The following is a 23,503-nucleotide window of genomic DNA, read 5'->3' as shown; positions in this document are numbered from 1 at the left end:
GCACTAATCTGCACTTGGCCTAATTTCCACCTGGCAGATTTCCATTGTGTGGTCCTCTGGGGGGCTCCCCAGGCCACCTTATGTTAAAATGGAACCCACCACACTCTGATCCCTCATACCCACTTATCTGTATTGTTACATCACCTTCTCACATGTGATTCCCTTATTTATTAGGTTCCTTATTTTCTCTTTCCTCCACGAGAATGCAAATTCTTATGAGGGCAAATATATTAGGTTTGTTCATTACAACAATGCCTGGCACATATTAGTCACCCAGTAAGTATTTGTGGAATGAATGAATGAATGAAAACTTCAGAGGAAAAAACTTTCTTTCAATCCTAGAAGGGCCTTGGGGCCCTTAGGGAGGGTTCTGAAATGCAAAACCAAGCAAAACTTGGCCAACTGGCTGAGACTATTTTCTCATGCAAACTGGAGAGCAAGGGAAGTGGAGGCGGAGGCTCCAGCCCTTCTGCCCCGCAGAGGAAGCCAAGGCAGCAAAGCAGGGGAATGATGCCCCTTCGGCTTTCTGGAATATTGGCTGTGTTTCCTGGTTGTTTTGTTCCTATTCTTTGGATAGTTCTTTTCCTGGATTTTATATTGTGAGCCTATTCTTTCAATATCATAGCTACTGTGAATAAATAAATTGAATAAGGATGAATGCATCTCCCCCCCACCCCTTGCAGCATGACTAGCAGTTAGCTGGGTCCAGTAGACAGGAAACACAAATATATAATGAAACTGGGATTTGAAAGTGCACCTTCAGTTGCAAGATCTGCTTCTTAAGAGGACCAAAAGCAGTGCCCAGGCGAGCCCAACTGTGTGCGCAGGGCGGCATTCCTGGCCCTCCATGCACTTGGGACCAGGCAGGGCAGGGATAAAGGAGAGCAGGCAGTGTGGGGGACACGGGAGGGGAGTGCTGGCTCTCCACTTGCTACCCGCACCCCCCATCCCTAGCTTCAGTTAACTGGAAAAGGCTGCATGTTCTGGGCCTTCTGTGGTATCCTCCAGGCTAAAGCAACAGCAATGTGATCAAGGTGGGGGAGTGGGGGAGGAGAGGACGCTGAGAGCAAGGAAAAGCAAAGCCGAGGCGGATCCTAAGCCGCTCTGCACCCAGAGTCTGAGAATGTACTCCCTGGAAGAATGAGGGGTCACTCTGTAGAACCATCTTCCCGGCTTTAACCATCTTTGCTCCAGAACCCAGGGCTTTCGAGCAGAGGCAGGGTAGGAGGGAGGGGCTCTGCCCCTTCCTCAGGCCAGGAGAGAGATGCTGGCAGCTCTCTGTTCCTCTTCTCCCAGAGCTGGCCTTGGGGCTCTCCTGGTAGCCCCTCTACTTCCCCTGAAGCCTTTTCTGACCACCTTGCCTCTTTGGGATCCCCCACCCCTTAATTGCTGCAGCACTTTCAACAGTTCACATGATTTTTCATCTCGGTAATTTGTGTCCCCAGTTAAATTTTAAAACACCTAAAGAGCCATATGCTCTTTTTTCTTAAGCTTTCTTTTTTTATCAAGTGCTTCTGTAGTTTCTGTCATGTTCAACCCAAAGCAATGATCCTTGCCGGCTACTAAGTGGGTGACTTTAGAAAAGTCCTTCTGGACTGGTGTTCTCATGTGCCAAATGAGATTTCTAAGATCCCTCCCAGTTTTCAAATGCAGGGACTTTCCAAAGAGAACAAGAGTTGGTTTACTAGATAGAGCTGATCTGGTTACAGTGGTTTTGGGTCTATATGCATGTTTCTGGAGGTCATGGGTGGGTCACACCTGTGGGTAGTCATCATGAAGAGGAGCCAGCAGTGACCTCTGGCTTCTTTTCTCATGGACACTCATTACCTGCCCGAGCTCCTCTAGAACCAGGTCCCCAGGTCATAACATGTAACCTCTCTAATACTGGCTGGGTATAGGAAAAATCCCTTCTTAAGTTCAGCACTGAAAAGCAAGAAATTTTTCAGGAAGACTTTTTGCTAGGAAAATATAAAGTACAAAAACACAAACCCATAGATGCATCCAGTCAGAGCCCACATTTGCTCAATAACTTTAATAACAAGTAGATGTTGATTAGCGCATTTTAGGCAACCTTGAGCCCCAGGTCATTTCCCTCAGCTGAACCATGAAGGAGAAGGAAGTCAAGTCAAAGCACTCAAACTTTGGGGTGCTGGGGTGGCTCAGTGGGTTAAGCGTCTGACTCTTGGTTTTGGCTCAAGTCATGATCTCAGGGTCGTAAGATCGAGCCCCATGTCAGGCTCCGTGCTCAGGGGGATTCTGCCTGAGATGCTCTCTCTCCCTTTCCCTCTGCCCTCCCCCACCATGCATCAAGTGCAAGCACGCACGCGCACATGTGCTCTCTCTCTCAAATAATAAATACATAAATCTTAAAAAAAAAAAAAGATACTCAGACTTCCACTGTGCAGCATATGTGGCTCCTTTCCAGGGTCTACACAGAGGAAAGGACATGGGCTCAGAGTTCACATGGCAGTTTGACTTCAGTCTTGCCCTTTAATGGCTGGCTGGTCTTAGACAAGCTTCGTCAATTCTCTGATTCTCACTGTCAAGTAGGAATAATATTTTCTGTCTTGTTGAGTTGAAGGAGTATTAAATAAAAATGTATGTGTATTGTTCAGATTCTTCACTGTAAGCATGCACTTACCCCATAGGCTTCATCAACACAGCAGCCGTTTATTATTAAGGAATGCTGAGGGACCACAATCTCTAGGAAGGCTGGGGAATAGGGTTTGGAGGCAGTGAAGCCAGGAAGGCTTCCCAAATTATACCACCAGGGGCTCCCAGGAGATCCTACTGCTTCAGCAGCCGGGACAGGCCCCATCATCTATACCACTGCTCCCAGGCCTACAGGTCCTCAAAACAGCTTCTGCCACTGCTGCTTCCAAGAGCCAGACTTCTCAGGATGCCACCTTCACTGCAGCATTGCCTTGCAACCCGAAGCCTTGCACAACCTGAGAGAGAGTTCTCTATTATCATCCCCAAAGGCCTCCCTCTAGCCCCTGGAAAGCCCACCCTCTCTGACCCATTTTCTTCCATCTTGTTTGATTTATTTGACACAGTCATCTGCCTGTATTTTAGGCTAATTCTACCCTTGGGTGAAATTCAGCTTTTCAGTTCTTCTTCAGGAATAGAACAGCATGACCATGGAAGGAAACACCAGCTCTCCCTGCAACCTCACCACTTTACCCCCTCACAGCCCCAAATTAGTACCTTATCCCTTCCTGCCATAAAGCCTACACTATTTTTATACCTGATACATCCCTATGTCTAGTCTGAGTCAAGTTCAGTTACCAGCTGAGCCACCGCTTGGATGTTCTTTGATTCGATATCCAGTCTAAACCAGGGGTTCTCAGCCCCTGGGTGCACATTTGAATGAAGGGGGAGTGGGGTAACTGGTCTTTGGAGGGTCTAATTAATTTGGTTGAGTGAGCCCAGCTGTAGGCATTTTTAACAGCTCCCCAGTTTGTTTTATTGGGGGAAGTGCCTACTAAAATCCCCTTAAGGTTTTACTAACAACACCGAAAGCTATAAGCAAGGGGTAAAAATTGGAAAACATAATATCAAATAAGAGGGGAAGAGAGAAATATACTCTAAATCTCTAGTAATTCTTGGCAAACATTAATTTTTGAGTAAATAATTTTGCCAGTAGGGGAGACAAATTAGTCTTTTCGGGCCATTTCAGCTTCTGGTTTGATTGAAAGTCATGCAAATTCCTCTTAGCTCATCAGTACCTATTGATATTGAATGTAAACAGAAAATGGGCTGGAGGAGAGAAATGGGTCTTTTAAGGAATGTGGCACAATGCCTGGTTGTCAAGTCTCTCTAAGATGAGTGAGGAATGGCAGATTCTAAATTCCATTTATCTCACATGTTGGATTCATTAAATAACATGAGTCATCTGATGACCAAGTGATGGAGGTCAAAATATTGACAACCGTGAGAATGCCAGGGTGTTTATTACTTTTCCCTGATGGCCTGACACATCTCTTTTCAATTTCCCCATCTAGTCACCATTCTGAGCTGTCAGTTACAGTGATAAGAAAGGAGCAGGAGAGAATCAATATGCCTTCAATGAAGGAATAGGTAAAATGTTATCAAGTGATGGAACAGCATGGAAATAACATCACAACGTGACTCACATTATGTAGCTGACTCACAAGCATTGTGAGGGTGTAGTGTGGATAACTATGAGAACACTGGCATTCTATTGCTAACGCCATTGTGGAAAAAGCCGGGAAGACTCACCCCAAACTGCCATTTGGTGCACAATTAGGCAGAAGCACAAGGACTAAGGAAGGAACAGAAGGAAGCCACCAGGGCTGGACATGTGTCATTCCTTTTTGGCCAATTATTCTGAATCCCTGTCCTGTGTTTGGGCATCACCCACTTCACTGTAGAAGCTAGGAGTGCCAGATACTCATTTTGCCTGCTGCCCTTGCAGCTGGGACACAGGCATAGGTACCTGATGCCGGCTTCACTGATCACAGGTAACCTCCAGACAGAATCAGAAGCTCAGTGAGCAGAAGGGATGCATGATGGCGTTGGGCAGAGGTTCTAGCAGATGGGTCCAGCAGGAGCAGCATTACGGGTGCAGGCACAGCACTGAAGGGGCATGTGGGCCATGGAGGGGCAGTGCAGAGCCAGTTCCACACCATGAGGGAGCTGGCTTTCAGTCCTCTCAGATTTTTGATGAGCTACCCAATATCTGTTGAATAAAACTTTTCTTTCCTCCTTCATTGCACCATTGCAGCAGTCATAATTGTTGCTCTACCTCATGCCTTATCCTATAGTCTACTCTCCATGAACAAGCTGGAATGTTCCTGTGAAAACATCCATCGTGGCATACGATTTCTCAGCTCAGAACCCTCCAGTGGTGTCCCTTCTCACTCAGAGTAAAAGCAAAAGAAAGATGTCCAGTGGCCTAAAAGGCCCTCAGTGGCCCCTCTGACCGCATTGCCATCATCATGCCTCCTTACCCAACCTGTGACGGCCACTCAAACAGTCCTGCTTCAAGGACTGTTCGCTTGCTGAAATTCTCCCTGGAAAGTTCTTCCCCCAGAAACCCACATGATCCACTCCCTCACCTCCTTCAAGCCTTTGCTGAAATATTCCCTTCGTGGTGAAGGCTTCCTGGAAGTGCTGTTTACAACTGCACCCCACTGTCCCCAGGCATGCCTCATCTACTTTCCCTGCCTCAGTTTCCTCCATAGAACGTAGCACTGTCCAACACGTTTTATATTTTACTTATTTATGTCAGTCTCTTAGCCACCACCAATGTGTAAGCTCCAGTGCAAACACCTAATATAATGTCTGTCCCAGAGAAGTCACTCAAGAAATGGTACTATTGTTGTTGTTGTTGTTGTTATTGTTACTGTAACTGTTGCAGTTAATATTGGAGGAATTCAGAGTCTGGCCTCTTGGCTCCATACTATGAGGGCCCGCATCTGTGCTATTCAAACATTAGTGGGTAGCATTTAGAATCAATTAAAATGCAAATTTCTGAGTTCCAACCCTCAGAATTCTAATTCAGTATATATGACGGGGCCTAGAAGTCTCACTCTTAGATGGAAAATTGGCATTCTCTTAAAGAACTCCAGAAAAGGAGAGAACCTCTACCCCTTCTTTCTAATGTGCCAGCTGAAGTCCTTGTATGACACTGACCTCTCAAGCAGTATGGTCTATTGGTTAAGAGATTGAGTTCTGGGACACCTGGGTGGCTCAGTCAGTTAAGTGTCTGACTTCGGCTCAGGTCATGATCCCAGGGTCCTGGGATCGAGCCCCACCTCAGACTTCTTGCTCAGTGGAGAGCCTGCTTCTCCTTCACCCTCTGCCCCTCCCCCCGCTTGTGCTCTCTGTCTCTCTCTGACAAATACATAAATAAAGTCTTTAAAAAAGAGAGAGAGAGATTCTGGCATCTCACAGCTATGGGAACTTGGGTAAGCCTATGTACCTCTGTGCCTGTCTTTATGCATAAAATTGGGATAACAACAATTCTTACTTTATAGAGATGAAGCAAGGCTTAAAACAAACATGTAAAATAATTAGAAAGAGCCTGGCACAGATTAAGTTCAATAAAGGTTAACTATTATCATTTGAATCTACTTCTCATTCTTTGGACTTGGATTGGTAGGAGGATTAAAAAAAAACAAGTGGAGATTTTTCCAGTCCCAAACCCTGCAAATAAGTATCCCAGGTTGGTCTTCATACTGAAGGAGACAACGTGCTGAGCCCATTTCTGCCATGTTCTGTGCTGCAGGTCAGGCCTGCTGAGGGTCCCAGACTCACCTTATGGAGCCCTTGTCACTTGATGTATGTGAAGTTAGGAAGATTTTTTCAATAGCTAAACTAAATCTTACAGATTAAGATTCCACATATGTTAATGTGCAGGGAGGAGGACATGCACCCATCTCCCCAGCCACTGAGGGGCTCCATCATTTCCTGCCATGAGTATCTCTCACCTGCCAGAGGCCACAGCCCATTTCTTCCACCTGGGATCCGATCTGCCCCCTTGCCACAGCCGCTTCCCCTGGCCAAACTTCACGTGAGAGTTTACCTGTGCCAAGAGACCTTCTCTGAGTACACACTCGAAGAGCGCCCCTCAACCCCAACACCTTGACGGGCACACACCATCACCCTGGCGTTTACTCTCTCTCAGCCCTCGGTCTACTTCACAGCTCTTATCACAAGACATAATTACATAACCGATTTCCTGCTCTCCCGTTTCTGGGCTGGGCCCCTCCACATGCACACGTGTCCATAGGAACGCAGGGCTCACATCTGTCTTGTTCCTCCTTTTTCACCAGCATCTACCTCAATGCTAGCTCTCAGCGCATAGCAGCTCTCAACAAATATTCAATAAAAGTGTATGAATTTAACATCTTGAATCTAAAGAGGCATTTGTTCTGGACTCTTCTATCTAAAAGAAAAGGCAAGCGGATGGATCTGAATAAATAGTACCGGAAAAAAGCATTAGACACAACCTCTGTAATTTCCCAGAGCGTGGCCATTAGGAGCTTCATACCAACACTTTTAAGATCATTAAATGAAGATTTTCGAGCTGCCATCTTGCGTCCCCGCGTGTGTGCACCTGATCTCAGCTGGTCCGCCCGAGACCCCCTGAGCGCCAACCCTATCCCCCCCCCCCGCGCGGTCCCACTTCCGCTCCAACAAGATGAAAGAAACTATCCTGAACCAGGAGAAACTCGCCAAACTGCAAGCACAAGTGCGCATTGGTGGGAAAGGAGCTGCTCGCCGAAAAGAAGGAGGTGGTTCATAGAACGGCTACAGCAGATGATAAAAAACTTCAGTTCTCCTTAAAGAAGTTAGGGGTAAACAATATCTCTGGTACTGAAGAAGTGAATATGTTCACAAACCAAGGAACAGTGATCCATTTTAACAACCCCAAAGTTCAGGCATCACTGGCAGCGAACACTTTCACCATTACAGGCCATGCTGAGACAAAGCCGCAGACAGAAATGCTACCCAGTATCTTAACCAACTTGGTGCAGTCTGACTAGTTTAAGAAGACTGGCTGAAGCTCTGCCCAAACAATCTGTGGATGGAAAAGCACCACTTGCTACCGGAAAGGAGGATGATGATGAAGTTCCAGATCTTGTGGAGAATTTTGATGAAGTTTCCAAGAATGAAGCAAACTGAATTGAGTCAACTTCTGAAGAACATAAAACTTGAAGAAGTTACTGGGAGCTGCTATTTTATATTATGACTGCTTTTTAAAATTTTGTTCATGGATCTGATAAAATCTAGATCGCTAATATTTTTAAGCCCAAGCCCCTTGAACACTGCAGCTCTTTTCAGTTTTTACTTATACACAATTCATTCTTTGCAGCTAATTAAGCTGAAGAAGCCTGGGAATAAAGTTTGAAACAAGGTTAATAAAGTTCTTTGCCTAGGAAAAAAAAAAAAGATCATTAAATGAAGATTTTTCCACCTTAAATGTGAAAACCAGTAGCTACACAGAGGCTGCTAAACTATTCAAGTCACTGGAAGGGATTATGAGTAAAATAAAGTTCAGTTATCATTTTTTTTTTCCTGAGAAAAGAGAAAAAACTTTGATGAGATCTTAAATCTCCTGATCTTTCTGAGAGAAGTCAGATCCTTTCTTCTCTTTTTAAACCATTTTTGTCATTTTGATTTTTAAACTTAGAGTGTTCCCTCAGCTTACACTTGAACCACCATCTATATACCCTAGGTATCCCCATTCCTTCCCCCTACTGTATGAGCGAGTCTTGAAGTTGGAGGGACTTTAAAAATAATCTTGTTAGTCCTTCCTTTCGTGGAAGAGGAAAAAGAAGTCCAGGCCATACTGTGAGAGGGTCTCAGGACCCAGGTCTCCTGACTCCCCAGCTAGCCCTCCACTCCTCCAAGTTAAATTCAGCTCACTTTGACTTGTCCCCTCTGACATGGGGCTTGATCCACTTTTCAGCCCCAGTACAGCAGTTCAGGAGGCAGCTAGTCAATATCTTGTCTGCTCTGAAGACAAGAACAACCCCACAGATGTCAGCCAAGACCTTTCTTTTCTGGCAGCCCTAAATGAGCCTTCCTTTCTCCAATCACTGGGTCGGTCCAGCCAGAATATTTCCAACTAGGGAGTGGCCCGTTCCTGAAGATAGTTTCTTCTCTCCTTAATCTATCTGGGTTTGCTCCATAAGCCTGACAGGCAGCAGGAATGGAAGTGGGCGTATGGAACGTCCCACAGTGTACATCCTCATCCTCAGAAAGCCTTGATTTTCTGCTCTTGAGAACGCCAAGGCCAGAGTATCTTCAGTCCTCTTTTATCTTATTACGACTACAGAAGGAAAGAGGACCCCCAAGTACTTTGATGAAGAAAACCATAGGTGTAAGTCCTGACAGGCCATGTGAAGGTTGAGGAAAGACTATGTCCTCCCTCACAGCCAGGTGGGGGCACTGCTCTGGACTCCAAAATGGTAGGCGACAGAGCTGAGTTGGTTAGTTCTGCCTCTCCCTCCCTTCTGTCCACCTCTACTGCAGAAAGTGCGATGTGCCAAGAAATCCTTTGCCGTGGTCCTTTTCTCCCTAGAAACTCTATTCACTCAGCAGTAAATCCCTTAGGCACTTTTTCACATGGTTCCATATAGTGCCTGGGTTTCTTCTTGACTTTGGTTGGTGGTTTGGGATTTGGGGCCAGTGTGCATCTGGGAGCTGATGTAGGAGACAAGTAGGATTTTGATGATTTTAAGACAAAATGACTCACGTTCCTCTCGGTCTCTAAAATTGTCTCTCAGCTCATTTTCCATTTATCACGCAACTCATCCACTCACCAATACCAGCATTTGGGTTGTTTGTTGGGTTTATTGTTATTGTGTATGAGTTTTTCTTTTTGTTTTAGTTTTGTGAGAGGGTCATTTGTTTTAAGATAAGGAGCCATCTTCACCTCTAGACCAGTCTATTCCAAAAGTTATATTCCCTGCAACACTAATTTTCCAGGTACCTTCAGTGGCACCACCATATTCACGTTCTCTCAGTCTGTGAACAAGAATATCTTCATCTCTTTTGTCTTCTCCTCACTTGGCCACCCATTTTTATTAAAAGAGTTTCTCATAAGAACTTCATTTTGATCACTTCCAGCTTTGTATTACTCATAAATTTTACAAACTATTGGCATGAATTCTAGTCAAAATGGTGTTGTAGGTTCAAATCTTGAGGCTTTGTTCTGCCCCAAAGACATTGCTGTGATATAAAATAGAAAAAAAAGAAAATAAAAAAATGGCCATCTTCAAAACAAGATAAATATCTCTATGTATTATAATAAGAAGAGAAACAAAAGATGGGAAGTGAGACCATTGGGAACTGAATCATAAGTGAACAGAGATGGCCAGTAATTCTAGTTCCTGTGGGGTTATGGGACCCAAAATACTCCAGAGAATGTAGGGACAGAAGTGTGGGCCCCTAAAGTTACCCGTCTGTAGCCCATTCTAAAATGGCAGTGCTAGGAAGCCCTATTCTGTACCATATCACCTTGACCTACTCCCTCCCAAACCGCTCACCTTACCCAAAGGCTCCTATGAGGGGAACTAAACAGAAAAGTTCTACCAAATGAATAAGAAGTGGCCCTCTAAGATTCTTATTCCAATAAAATTAAATTGGGAAATATGTGGAGAAGTAAAGAATTGTAAGTGGGAACTAAAGATGAAAGATCCTGAGGTAGAGAGAGGGCAAAAGGGCTCAGATGGACCAAAGTCATGAGGAAACAGAAACTCTGGAATCACAACTGATCAGCTTAGAGTGGGGGATGAAGATGCCACCTGATGGCTAAATGAGGAAACCAGACCCATGGAGAGATTTGGGATCCTGTTAATGCAGAAAAAGAAAGCATATTCTATAGCTCCCACCACTGAGTGACCTGGGAGTGCTTCAGATTCTGAAGGTCTTTCTAAAATTTTAGCTTCCAGGAGACCCAGCTGTGCAGTCATGCCAGCTGGTCCTCCTGGGGGCTGTTAGTTTAGCTTCTCCTGGGTGATTGTGAAGCTTGGCCCCAGGCTTGGACCGCTTTTTCCTTGGTTTTATGGATATCTTTATAACAGTCTCCCTTTTGCTACTCCAATTACTTGAGCTTATTTGAGTGAGACTATTCCTTACAACCAAGAAAACCCAACTGAAACATATGGTAAGTCCTTTAATCCTCCCAATAAACCTGAGAGGTAGGAATAATATTCCCATTTGTAAAACTGAGGCCTATGAGACATCAAGCAGCGAGATCACGTAACTCCTCCACTGGTCCTTTGCCTCTTTGCTCTCACCTCAGTTTCCCGGCCTTCTCCTGCTTTGCTGGCCATGCAAATTACATTTCCCAGGCTCCCTGTAGACCACATTATATTGACAGTTAAATCACAGATTTCTCTGAACTTCAACCCCAAACTAAGTGATGTTTCCCTCAGAGCGAGCTTCCCACTTTGTGTTTTCACTGCTCACTGTCATGAGTTAACTTTACGGGGCCACCAACCCAGAGATCAAAGTCAGGCCAGAAGAGTTCATTTCTAAGGCACCACAGCACTGTACCTTGTTCTGACTCTGCTCCCTGAACCCTCAGGGCCAATCTCGTAGTGTTGGATTTGCTACAAGGTGAGGAGTTCTCATGGCACTGGTCACTTGCCATTAAGGCAGTTTAAAATCTCAAATTGCTCATTAGGCTCGCCACTGCTTGAGAGCAATCCAGTCTCTTCCTAGTGCTCTTGGTTCTGGCTCCTCCCCTAAGCTTCAACGCTTAGAGACCCTATCCTTTCATGATAATGCATCCTACTTGTACTCTCAGGTGTTTGTGCCCCCACACCCCACCCCAGATTCCTGGATTTCTGACTATCTGACCTCCCAGGCCAGGAGATGCCTGGTGAAGTAAATCATGTACAAATAGTCCTCTGTTGGTCAATCATCAAGATTCACGTCACTCCTGATGAGGTCCTATCATCTACTTAATGTTGCACTGAGGTCCGGCTTACTGTACTGTATTGCATTTAGAGGAGCCTAGATGTGGGTGAATATAAGATTTCTCAAAATTTGATGCTCTGCCAGAGGGAGCAAAATGTTCAGATCATCTCCCCTGGAAAAAATCTAAAAAAAAAAAAAAAAAAAATCAAAGAAAGAAGGCTCAACTTTCTGGTCTTTAAATAAACCCATAATTGCATCCCTAATTGTAAATGCCTCCTGCACCTGGTCTCAATGCTTTAAATACTAAATTTAGTCCATTCATGGGTGAAGGTGGATAATTTCAGCAATTAGCAAGTGTATGATGCGAAATAGACTAAGCTCTTGAGGTTTGTACTACACAATATCTTGTAACTACTGATAAGTGACATCTATGTTTTATAGACCACAGTTGAAATATCTGTACAATCATTTGTAAAAATAACCAAATCCTGTTATAAAAATCGGTGTTATCTTTGGCATCTCCCTCCTCATTCCCTCTAGCCACCACCTCCCACATCCCAGCTGTCTCCTAATTCTGTGAGGCTTTTTGTTTCCCCAGAAAGCTTTAGTGCCTTCTCTGTTCTTCCTTTTCTCTCTCTAAGGAAATCTCAGTGTTACCAGAGACTAAAATGAATGGCCATATGTCACAAAGAGTGAAATATCTTTTCCCAATCCCTATCTTTTGAGCTGACCTAGGAGACTTTCCAGTAAGACAGGATGGACTACATGTCCTGAAGAAGGCCCCTCAACCCACCAGCAGGTAGCTGACTCCTGTGCACCATTCAGGTCTCAGCAAAAGAATAAAATTGTTGGGAAAATATTCTTCAACCCCCAGCCTAAGTCAGGGTCCTAAGAGTAATTACCTCAATTTACAAAGAGACCTTCATCTATATCATCTGGATAATAATTGTCTGCTCCAGGAGTCTGCAAGGTCCATGAGTATTTATGTCCCAAAGTGTATTTCATGAAAGTAATGACAGGGGGTTGGGGGGGGGGTCAGACTACGGCCAATATATTTGGGAAATGCTGGCTTAATCCAAATTAGGCAAATTTCTTTGCTCTAGGACTTCTTTAAAACACTAGTGTGTGTAATAATCACCAGCATTTTACAAACCATATAAACCATGCAACCTTTTTTCAGAACACGTGTAAACATTTCAGAACCTAGTGTTCTGTGGAATGTAGTTTGAGAAAGGCCAATATAAAATGAATTACAATTTCTGCCTTTAACATTGCAGCAGAGTGGGAATTGTCACAGACTTTAAATGACCTTGGAAACTGCAGTGGAAAACTGACAAAACTTCAGAAAGAAATAATCACAAAGAAAGAGAAAGTTGGGATAATGGTAAGTTAGAGGAAGATACCCAAAAAGTTGGGAGAGGGTGTGGGAAAGATAGTTGGTTTATAAAGTATGCAATGATGGAGTTCCATTTAAAGTGGAATACATGGCAACCAGCTAAGTCAAAAGAGAGCTGAGAAGATTCTTCTCAGTATACGATGCTGATGACGGAGAACCAGTGTGACACCTGCTGACCCCTGAAACACTGTGGAAAGGAGTTGTGACCTTGGGTTTTCTGGCTGGCTTTTACATATAACAGAACCGCACGGTTAGCTTGTTTGTGATAATGTGAAGTTCAAAATTGGTGAATTTCAATTCAAGTCCCACAGGGTTACATTATTCAGGAACATAGCAATATACAAATGTATACATAATTATACAAAATTAATAATATTTTTAAATAATATAAAGGTATAAAATATATAATTTTTTTAGCTTTTGGTAAAATCATTTAAATAATTTTCGATGAAAACATATCAGTACTACTGTGAGCTACTTTTGTATGTGTGAGGTGGCAATAGATATTTCTTGATATTCCAAAGGGCTGCCCCAGATCCTTTATGCAAATAGAGGTGTAGACTTCATAAATGAATGTAAAAACAATTACTCCAAGTTTTGTGGCCATCAGGTGATGTCTAGGAGGTTACTATGGCTACAGATCATCGTTTGGAGTTAATCCAGTGAGCAGGGATTTTGTTTTTGAGTCTAACTTCTCAAGGCGTGTGATCACATGTGAACAATGGGAGCTCAGAGTGGAAGCCTTATTTTGAAAATCAACTAACATTTAGTTTTCAGCCACTCAACTAAGATGATAGTTTCATGATGAAGATTGAAACAACATCGAGTAAAATTTGTCTTAGTGGAAAGAAAATAGAAATTAGTTGTTTGAGAGTTTGTGGGCTTTTAGACATTTGCATTATTGCAGGAAACAAAATCCATAATTTAATATAGGATACTTCTGGATGATACATAAACACAGATATGTAGTACCAAGGCAAAAAGAGGAAGAGATCTTTGGAAGATGCTAAACAGTAAGGATTTGGTTTTGCTGGGCCTGTCTTTTATGTCAACCCTGGAATCTATCTTCTTGGGTGTTAATGAATAGATGCAGAAATAGAACTTGCAGAGTCGGACAGAGGGGTCGATTGTAAAAAGGTTTTTTTCAGCCTCTGGGTTCCTGAGATCATGGCTATTTTCCTAAGTTCGGAATGAGGAATCTGAATGCTGGGTGAGAAGTCAGAGAAAGAGTTAGGGTGGAACAACACGGACACGTCCCTGAGGGAAGGAGGATTGGCTGAATGTGATGATCAGGTGTGAATCCACTCTTCTTTCTGATGCCACAACCCTCCATCTCCCTCTTCCATCTTCCCAGACTCGGGAAATTCCCTTGGCAGCAGTAACTTTTGGGTCCAGCCTCTTCTACCTCACTGACTCAGGACCTACCCTCTATCCCCCTTAACTTCCACCCCCCCCCCCCGAGGGACCATTTACTTCATACTTCCTCAAGGGGCTTAAAAACATGAAAGCTCTTTACTTCCCCTCCCAGAGCGGGTGTGTGTGTGTGTGTGTGTTTGGAAGGGATGGTTGTTTTGGCACCGGCTGTGGTATGAGGACTTCTCAGACTTTAGAAAAATGGTATAGCCTCTCTTTGCTGAGGGGAGGGTGAAGATGGTAAGGCTCCTTCTTAACACCTCACCCTTTTGTGTGAAGAGTAAGAGCCGCTGTTTGGTCCCTAGTTTCTAGCCAGATTTCTCTGCCCACTTCGTGGGGCTTGTGGGGGCATGCAGAACACAGCACCTGCCCCATCCTCCTGCTCACACATTTTTGCTTTTGCCTCCTCCATCATTTGGATCTCCCCAGCTTGCTCCCATATGTGCCTCGGGCTGCTGGCTTTTCTGGCTCTATTCTCAGGATTCCAGCTCTAACACGGTGCCAAAAAGCTCTCTCAAGCCCCAGGAACCACAGCTGCCTTGGGACATTCTAGCTCCTTCTAGTAGAAAGCAGACCAGACACCTTTCAAAATATAGCCCCCAGAACAAGAGGTATCTTTATCTTGTGTCTTCAGGGAAAGGAAATCTCTCTCTCTCTCTCAGGGGTGACAGATAGACGAATACTTTTATTTCAAGCCTTATTATTAGTTCCAGAGCATCCTGGACACTTACTGTGGTCACAAAACCGCCGTCTCTAACCCACTGCAGGCCACTTTGAAGAAAGTCAAGCTCTCTTTCTTCTGTGAGGCTCAGCCTGGCTTTTCACTCCAAAAGGAGAAGCTGGGACCACAATGCCTGCACCCGGCCTGGAATTCTCCCTCCCATTTTCTGTCTGTCTCACTCAAACCAGGAGGCCACCACCAAATGTGGTAAAAATTGCCCAATTTTTTCCAATACTCCTTTCATAGTCATCTTAGGCCTTTAGGTTTGGCACCCTTTCACGTAGTACACATCACTCTGGCCAGAGAGTCCTTTTGGCTTCGCTGACAGTCATTTTACACACACTGTACACAAGCTGTCACTGGGGATGAAACTGGCACTCCCACCAGCCTTCCTTCCAGAGCAGAGATGGGCTTGATAGCCCCTCTGCCATAAGAAGCCAGAGACAGGGCAGGCAGTCTTCTGCTCCATGTCAGCCCTGGTACATCCTGAATCTCCTCACTGAACCTCAGGGCCTTTGTTTTGTCCCAGGTGAGCAATAGTTTTTGGTCAAGGCTCAGAGCAGAGAAGTTATATACCTTTACAACCTATATTCTGTTTTATTCAAAATGAGTACAGCTTCCTGGATTCCTACAGGAATGTGGATTCTTTAAATCTAGTTTACAGTAATGAATAAGGAAAAGAAAAGTTGTCAGGGCCCTTTAGGCCCTGGATGTTAAGATTCACAAGCCTGAGAAGCAGCAGCCACGGAGGCAACTTTCTGGTGTCTTATTCTGCATGGGACTGTGGGCACGTGGAAAGGGTGCACATGCCATTTTCTGCCTGGGTGCTGCCCATCACTGGCCTGTGCCCGGGATGATGAAGCTGCATCTCACATGGTCCCAAGCCCTTCTTCAGGTCTTCTTCTCCTCCAAAACTTCCAACTCTAAGGCATATTGGGGGTGACTTTGGGAATCAGGTGCAGGCCTTGGGGACATCTGGAGTTGTGGCTGGGCCTAGGTCCTTCTGTAGAAGGCCCCAAGCAGAAGCAGCCTCTCTTTCCCCATTTGAGAGCCACAAAGACAGTGTGGCTTCATCCTCCCTCTGTCCCTAGAGGCCCTACTGTGCACAAAAAGGAAGAGGCATAGCAAGTTCAGTGAGTGAATGAGTCCTCCAAAGTGAGATTCCTGGAGGGTATCTTACTTTTCCACTTACAATAATCCTTAAACTATCTTAATAAGCTTTCCAACATTTCAGTTCATTTCATTTATCTTCTTCAGATAAGATGGAAAAAAGTTTTAAAATTACCTCCAGGCTCTTTGCATCAACTAGATAAATGGGGAGGTCTGAGATAGGTTAATACGTTGCAGCCTAATCTTTCTCTGATATCCCATCAGGGCAGTTGTGATCTGTTAAATATCAACAGGATGACTACAGGTCTCCTGGAGGGAGTTATCAACTAATTTCAAACTAGAGATAAAAGCCTGTGAAATATGCAAACGCTCATTTCTAGTTAAATAATTTACTCAACAAATTTTGTTCAAATTTACTTTCCCCATTTAGAGCAAATTCTTTCCGATATCCCAAAGAGAGATGGCAAGATGGGTGATGAGTAAGTCTTTAGTGATCAAATTTGGTGATTATCGGGGCACCTGGGTGGCTCAGTCATTAAGCGTCTGCCTTCGGCTCAGGTCATGATCCCAGGGTCCTGGGATCGAGCCCCGCATTGGGCTCCCCGCTCCGTGGGAAGCCTGCTTCTCCCTCTCCCACTCCCCCTGCTTGTGTTCCCTCTCTCACTGTGTCTCTCTCTGTCAAATAAATAAATAAAATCTTAAAAAAAAATTGGTGATTATCTGCTCAGAGATGGTGTGGCAACAATCTGTAGGATTATTAAAAGAGGACTTTAGTGATTTTTTTTAAAATCATGTTTTGGTTTCTGCCCCATCCATTCCAGAAATCCTTTACAAAGAATTGACTCTAGACCATACCAGAGTAGTAAGAGGCTCTTGCTGCTTCCACTATGGTCCAAGCTGTGGGGCGTTCTACAGTTTTTTTTGGAGGTCAGGATTTGGGAGACAATGCCATGAAAGTTTGCATATATGGGACTTCCAACCATATGGAGGAGTTTCGGCAAAAGAGGTCAACCTGGGCGCCTGGGTGGCTCCATCAGTTAAGTGTCGGCCTTTGGCTCTGATGGTGATCCTGAGGTCCTGGAATTGAGTCCCGCATCGGGGGGGCAGGAGGGGGGTGTCCCCGCTCAGCGGGTTAGTCTGCTTCTCCCTGTGCCCCTCTCCCCCCGCTGGTGATCTCTCTCGCACTCTCTCTCTCAAATGAATAAATAATATCTTTTTTTTAAAAAGAAAAAGAGGTCAAGATGGAAAATAGTATTATCAGAAAGGGTTCCAAGGAGGGGCCATACCTCTTGATCTGGGAGTTTGTACTGAGGCCAGGAAACATTAAATAAAAAGATGAGATGTTTTTCCTCTGGCTTTGGGGGTCAAATTTGTTCCACTTCTTAAGAATACAGCCCAAGGGTGAGTCTGAAGGAAGAAGGGCTTTGTCCCATAGTGGGAAAGACTGGCTGCCAGTTCCCAAAGGGATGTCCCACCAAAGGGAACAGAGCTCCAGCTCATGATGGCAGTCTCAGTCAGGGCATTCCACTGACCTGCAAAAGGACCAGACCTTCTGGGAGGAAACTGACTCATGGGGCGTCCCACCAAGGAGAGGGTCACAACATGCCAATAGCAATCCCTGCTGGGGCGTCCCCTGCAACAGGGAAAGCCGGACACTGGGTGGCCACACGGGCTCAGAAAAAGGAGGGGAGGACTCACCACTCAGACGCCTAAGAACGTGTTTTGCCCATAGATCAGGGTGGCAGCTGGATCCACAGGAACAAAGGAATAAGGGGAGGGGGCCCAAAGAAGCAAGGTAGCTTAGAATCCGCCAGCATCAGGAAAGGGTCCCAACCAAGTCCGTAATGTGTGCAGATTCACCGTAGATGAGCTGCAGATGGAGTGGGAGAGGAGAGGAAAGGGGTCTTTCACGCTCACAGGTGTGGACAGTCCAACCTGTTGGCCCTCAGACCTTCAGACCACACCAGGGAGCCACCCTGGCCGGAGATCTTCAGTTGTCCTAGAACTACTAGGGCGGTGCCGAAGGGCTGAAAAGTGAAAGGAGAGGGAGGGAAGGGCCCCTCTGAAGGGCAAGAAGGGAAATCCCTCACCCTTTCCGGGGAAAGGGCGGTCTGGCTGGTTCCCCCTGGGGCTTCTGATCCTAACCGAGGAGTAACCTCTGCCGGAGGTCATCAGTTCCCCGAGGAGTCCTGGGGTCGGCCCACCAGGGAAAGTCCCCAGAAATTCCTGGAGAATCCGGGGTGAGTCCCTGACCAACCGAGGGTCCCTGTAGGGGCCACCAAATGTGGGGTGACCTGATCGGATAGGGGACCGATGCCATGGGCGGTGAAGGAATTCACTCAAGGCAGAATACACCTCCTGGGAGCATCAGGCAGGACAGCAGAGGTGAGACCGTGACAAGGTGGTGGTGAGGGGCCACAGTTACAGGGGCGGAGGGAGGGCGGAAGGAGGGATGTATGGAATTTTCCCTTTTTTGGTAATCTTAGGAATTGTGCCTGGTTGTAGTTAGTCATTTAGGGCCTATGGTTATCTGAAGGTGGGTCGCTTAATGAGCCTGTTTGCATTGCCTGTTTGTATTCAGCTGGGTGGTGGCTGTGGGCCCTTTTGCCTTGCTCTACACCAGCTACCCCATCACTCCCCCAGATGATTAGAATTGCCTTTTGAATGGACTCCCTTCAGGGCTGCCAGGGTGGTTCAGTCGGGTAAGCAGCCGCCTTCGGCTCAGGCCCTGATCTCAGGGTCCTGGGATCAAGCCCCGCGTCGGGCTCCCTGCTCGGCGGGGAGGCTGCTTCTCCCTCTCCTCCCCACTCATGCTCTCTCTCGCTGTCTCTGTCTCTGTATCAAATAAATAAAATCTTTAAAAATAAATAAATTTCTTTTCTGCCCTTGTCTCCCTACAGACCTGTCTGCAACAAAGCAGTCAGCATGATTCTATTAAAATGTGAGTCAGATCATGAAATTCCTCTGCTCAAAACTCTCCAATAATTTCCCATCGCACCCAAAATAAAAGCCAGGGCCCTTCCTAATCTGCCCCCCACCCAAAGCGATCTGACCTCCCTCCCACCATCCTCGGTCAGCCTCCTCTGCCTGTTTCCTTCCTTCCTGCGGGTTCTTCTACAGTCATCTCAGTGAGTCCTGTTCTTACTGCCTTGTCTACTGTCACACTCGTCCGATTTTCTCTCGTCTTCCCCGCTCTCTTTTCTCTGAGGCCCTTTTAATCATGACACGTTATACCTTGCGTGTTCATCTTGTTTTATTTTCTATTTTTCCTCTACCCCACCCAAGATTAGATCATAAGCTCTAGGAAGACACCCTTTTCTGTCGGTTTTCTGCACTGCTTCCTCCACAGGGCATACCTGCCACATATTAGGCACTCATGTAATAGTTGTTGAATGGCTGGATGACTTGAGTCATGAGTCAGCCATTTGGAGGCCATGTGCAAAATCAGTAAGCAGAGAAAGGTAAAGGAAAAGAGAACACACATGGGGCGGGGAGGGGAAGCTGAGAAAAGAGATCATGAACCTCTGAGAGACGGAGAGAATAGCCTCCATCTTCAATTTATGAGTTCCCAGTTCTGACTCCCATTAGGCTTCTGACATGCAATTTATTTCCAGTCTTTGTATGGTCCACATATGTACATAATATTACCCGCTTTATCTTTACAGCAATGCTCTTTAACTTGATACAGCTTGAAAGGGAGAGTAGAAGGAGACAACCTCCGAAGAACAGGCAGCCCAGATCACCTGGGGCCTTTCAGGCCATTGTAAATACTTTGGCTTTTGCTCTCTTTGAAACGGGAGGCCACTGCAACGTGTTTTTGATCAGAGGAGTGACAAGCTGATTCTTATTTAAAGGAGCTGCCTGTGATTGCTGTATGTAGATAACCATTGTGAGGACGTATATTAGGCTTCTCCAGAGAAACAGAACCAATAGGGTATGTATAGAGAGAGAGAGAAAGAGAGGGAGATTTATTTTAAAGAATTGTCCCACACAATTGTTAGGACTGGCAAGTTTAAAATCCATATTGCTGGACAGCACCATTTCACACCCACTGGGAGGACTACTATCCAAAAACAAACCCCAGAAAATAACAAGTATTGGTAAGAGTTGGAATCTTTGTACACTGTTGATGGGAATGTAAAATGGTATAGCTACTGTGGAAAACAATATAGTGATTCCTCAAACAATTAAAAATAGAACTATTGTATGATCTAGAATTCTACTTCCAGGTATATACCTAAAAGAATAGAAAGCAGGGTCTCAAAGAGGTATTTGTACGTTCACGTTCCTAGCAGTGTTATTCACAGTATTTAAAATGTGGAAGCAACCCAAGTGTTCATCAACAGATGAATGGCTAAGTGAAATATAGTATATATGTACAACAGAATGCTATTCACCCTTTACAAGGAAAGAAGTTCTGACTCATGCTACCACATAGAGGAACTTGGAGGATATTATACTAAATGAAATAAGCTTGTCCCAAAAGGACAAATACTATATGACTCCACTTACACGAGATACTTAGTCAAAATCATAGATGTAGAAAGTGTATTGGCGTTTTCCAGGGACTAGAAAAAGTGAGGAATAGGGAATTATTGTTTAATGGATTATAGAGTTTCAGTTTTACAATATGAAAAGATATATGGAGATTTTTATGGTGGTGATAGCTGTACAACGTTGTAAATATATTCAATACCATTAAACTGCACACTTAAAAATGGTTAAGATGGTAATTTTTATGTTTTATGCATTTTACCACAATAAAAAAAATTGGGGGGTGGGGAGAAAAAGTAATGCTCCAGTCGTGAATCCAAAGGTGGAAACTCAGGTCGAATTTCAGTGTTGTGGTCTAGCGGCAACATTCTTTCTTCTTTAAGAAGCCTCTCCTCTGTCTTTGCTCTTAAGACCTTCAACTGATGGGAAAAGGCCCACCCACATTATGGAGGATAATCTGCTTTACTTAAAGTCTACTGATTTAAATGTTAATCACATCTTTTTAAAAATGCCTTCACAGCAATATCTAGACTGGTATTTGATCACAAACAACTGGGCACCATAGCCTAGCCAAGCTGACGCATCAAAGTAACCATCACAGGAGGATAGGGTGGAAGGACCAGTAAGGAGACAATAGAACAATCCAGATGGGCAATAGTGGTAGTGTGGACCAGAGTGCTGAGCAGTGGAGAGGATGAGAAGTGGTAAATTTTGGATATATTTTGAAGGTCAAACTGATAGCATTTGCTAATAAATTGGATGTGGGGTATGAGAGAAAATGAAGAGTCCGGGATGATTCCAAAGGTCTTGGCCTGAGCAACCAGCAGATATTGTTTCTGTCAACTAAAATGGGAAGGCTGCAAGGCGAGCAGTTTTCAGGGAGAATGAGGGGAAAATCAGGAGTTCCGTTTCAGACCTGTTCTGTTGGGATGCTCCGTAAACATCCCACTAAAGATGCTGAATAGCCAGTTAGATGTATGTGTCTGGAGTTTAGGGGGAAGGTTTAGATGGTAGATAGAAATGTAGAAGTTTCAAAATACAGATGTGATGTTAAAGTCATGAGGCTAGTGACCTCAACTGTAGCTATTTTAGTAGAGTGATGGGGGCCAAAGCTTGATTGGAGGGGCTTCAAGAGAGAATAAAAGAGATGGTATTGAGCTTATAGACAGTTCTTTTCAAGAGTTTTTCTATAAAAAGAAGGAGAGCAATAGGATAGTGGGGTCTGCAGGTTTTTAAAAAATTAAGTATATAATGGTATACGAATATGCTTATGGAAGTAACCCAGGAGAGAGGAAAAAATCAAGGATTTTAATGAATGTTTACTGTGTGCAGGAGCTGTGCTAAGTACAGGTGTCTGGTCACTCCTGATCATCACAGCAAGCTTGTGAGGTTGGAGCTGTTATCATCCCCACTTCACAGCTGAGAGGACTGAGGAAGAGAGGGTCAAAGTCCCACAATTAGTAAGAGGCAGAGTGAGGGCCTGAACTCAGGAGTATCTGATTCTAGAGCTATGACTATGAAGTACTTCCCTGCACAGACCCTACATTCTAGCCCCCCATTTGTAGAATCCACTAAAGATATAAAGAGATATCTCAGAAACTTTGTCTAAAACTTTCATGAATTTTATGGAGAAAACTCTATATTATAAGGATGTTTGCTAAATTGAGGACTCTCAAAGGAAATATCCCTCTTAGATATCAGAGGCTGATGTTTTGGGGTCTCCAGAACACAGACTGCTCACTCTTACCTCTATCACCTTGCATGTTTGGTTCTGGACTACCCCTCAATCCTCCTTGTTGAGTGAATTCCAGCCAAGTTCAATCACCTTTTTGAGGTTCTCCTCAGTCAGTCCCCAGACACTCTGCCCATGTGATGTTGTACTATAATCTCCATGTTTGGACACTTTCATGCAAGGATCTAAACTCATTTTGTGGGCACCTGGGTGGCTCAGATGGTTGGACGTCTGCCTTCGGCTCGGGTCATGATCTCAGGGTCCTGGGATCGAGTCCTGCAACGGGCTCCTTACTTAGCAGGGAGCCTGCTTCTCCCTCTGCCTGCCACTCCCCCTGCTTGTACTCTCCCTCCCTCTCTCTCTCTCTGGAAAATAAATAAATAAAATCTTTTAAAAAAAATAAACTCATTTTGTGTGCCAGGGCCTACTACCTGAAAACCTCTCGGTACATCTTTGTCAAATGATTAATTGATCCAGTTAGATAAGGCTAACAATCCCTTGTTCTCATAGATGAGAGATTCTCAATGAAGTGGGGGGGGAACTCCCCCTGTTCCTGGGGATACCTGGCAATGCCTCCAGCATTTTTTGGTTATTGCAACTGGGGTTTAAGGGTTACTAGTGGTGTCAATTGAGTAGAAGCCAGATGTACTGTTAAACAGCCTACAGTGCAGAGTAGTTCACCACAACAAAGAGTTATCTGCCCCAAATAACTCAGAACTCACTTTCTCAATCTCTTTAATCTCTTTCATAGATTAAAACAGAAAATAGAGTTCTGAGATACATACCAACAAGCATTTTTCCTGCTTTTTTTCCTCATTCTGATTATTCCTAGGTTAGGGTGAGATGCTTATTTCATCAGATCATGGGTTCCTTCTCCAGCAGCTGCAGCCTGAACATCTTGTCCCAAAACTGAGGTAGTTCCCTAAAGCAAAGAGGCACTAGCCCATTACCCTTAGAATCAGGTTATAACTCCCCAAATCAAGTGCTGAAAACAGCTCTTAATTTCTTGTCTTTCCATCCTTCCAGATTCTCTCAGGGATTTTCAGAATATTTAACAATAAATACATCAACACTAACTCCATAGCTATTCTGGAACACAATGGGGTTACTACGGCTGATAATCTATGCACCAATTCCCTCTTAAAGCCACCAGATTCTAAAAATCTGTAGAAAAAAGCTTTTCCCAAGCTTGTTCCCATCTCCAAGTACAGAAAGGGGAAACATTTGGATTCAGCTC

Source organism: Callorhinus ursinus, unplaced genomic scaffold, assembly GCF_003265705.2.
Source record: "Callorhinus ursinus isolate GAN/ISIS: 27379988/994484 unplaced genomic scaffold, GSC_fseal_2.0 scaffold23, whole genome shotgun sequence".
Lineage (NCBI taxonomy): Eukaryota > Metazoa > Chordata > Mammalia > Carnivora > Otariidae > Callorhinus > Callorhinus ursinus.
Note: the sequence above shows the minus strand (reverse complement) of the source record.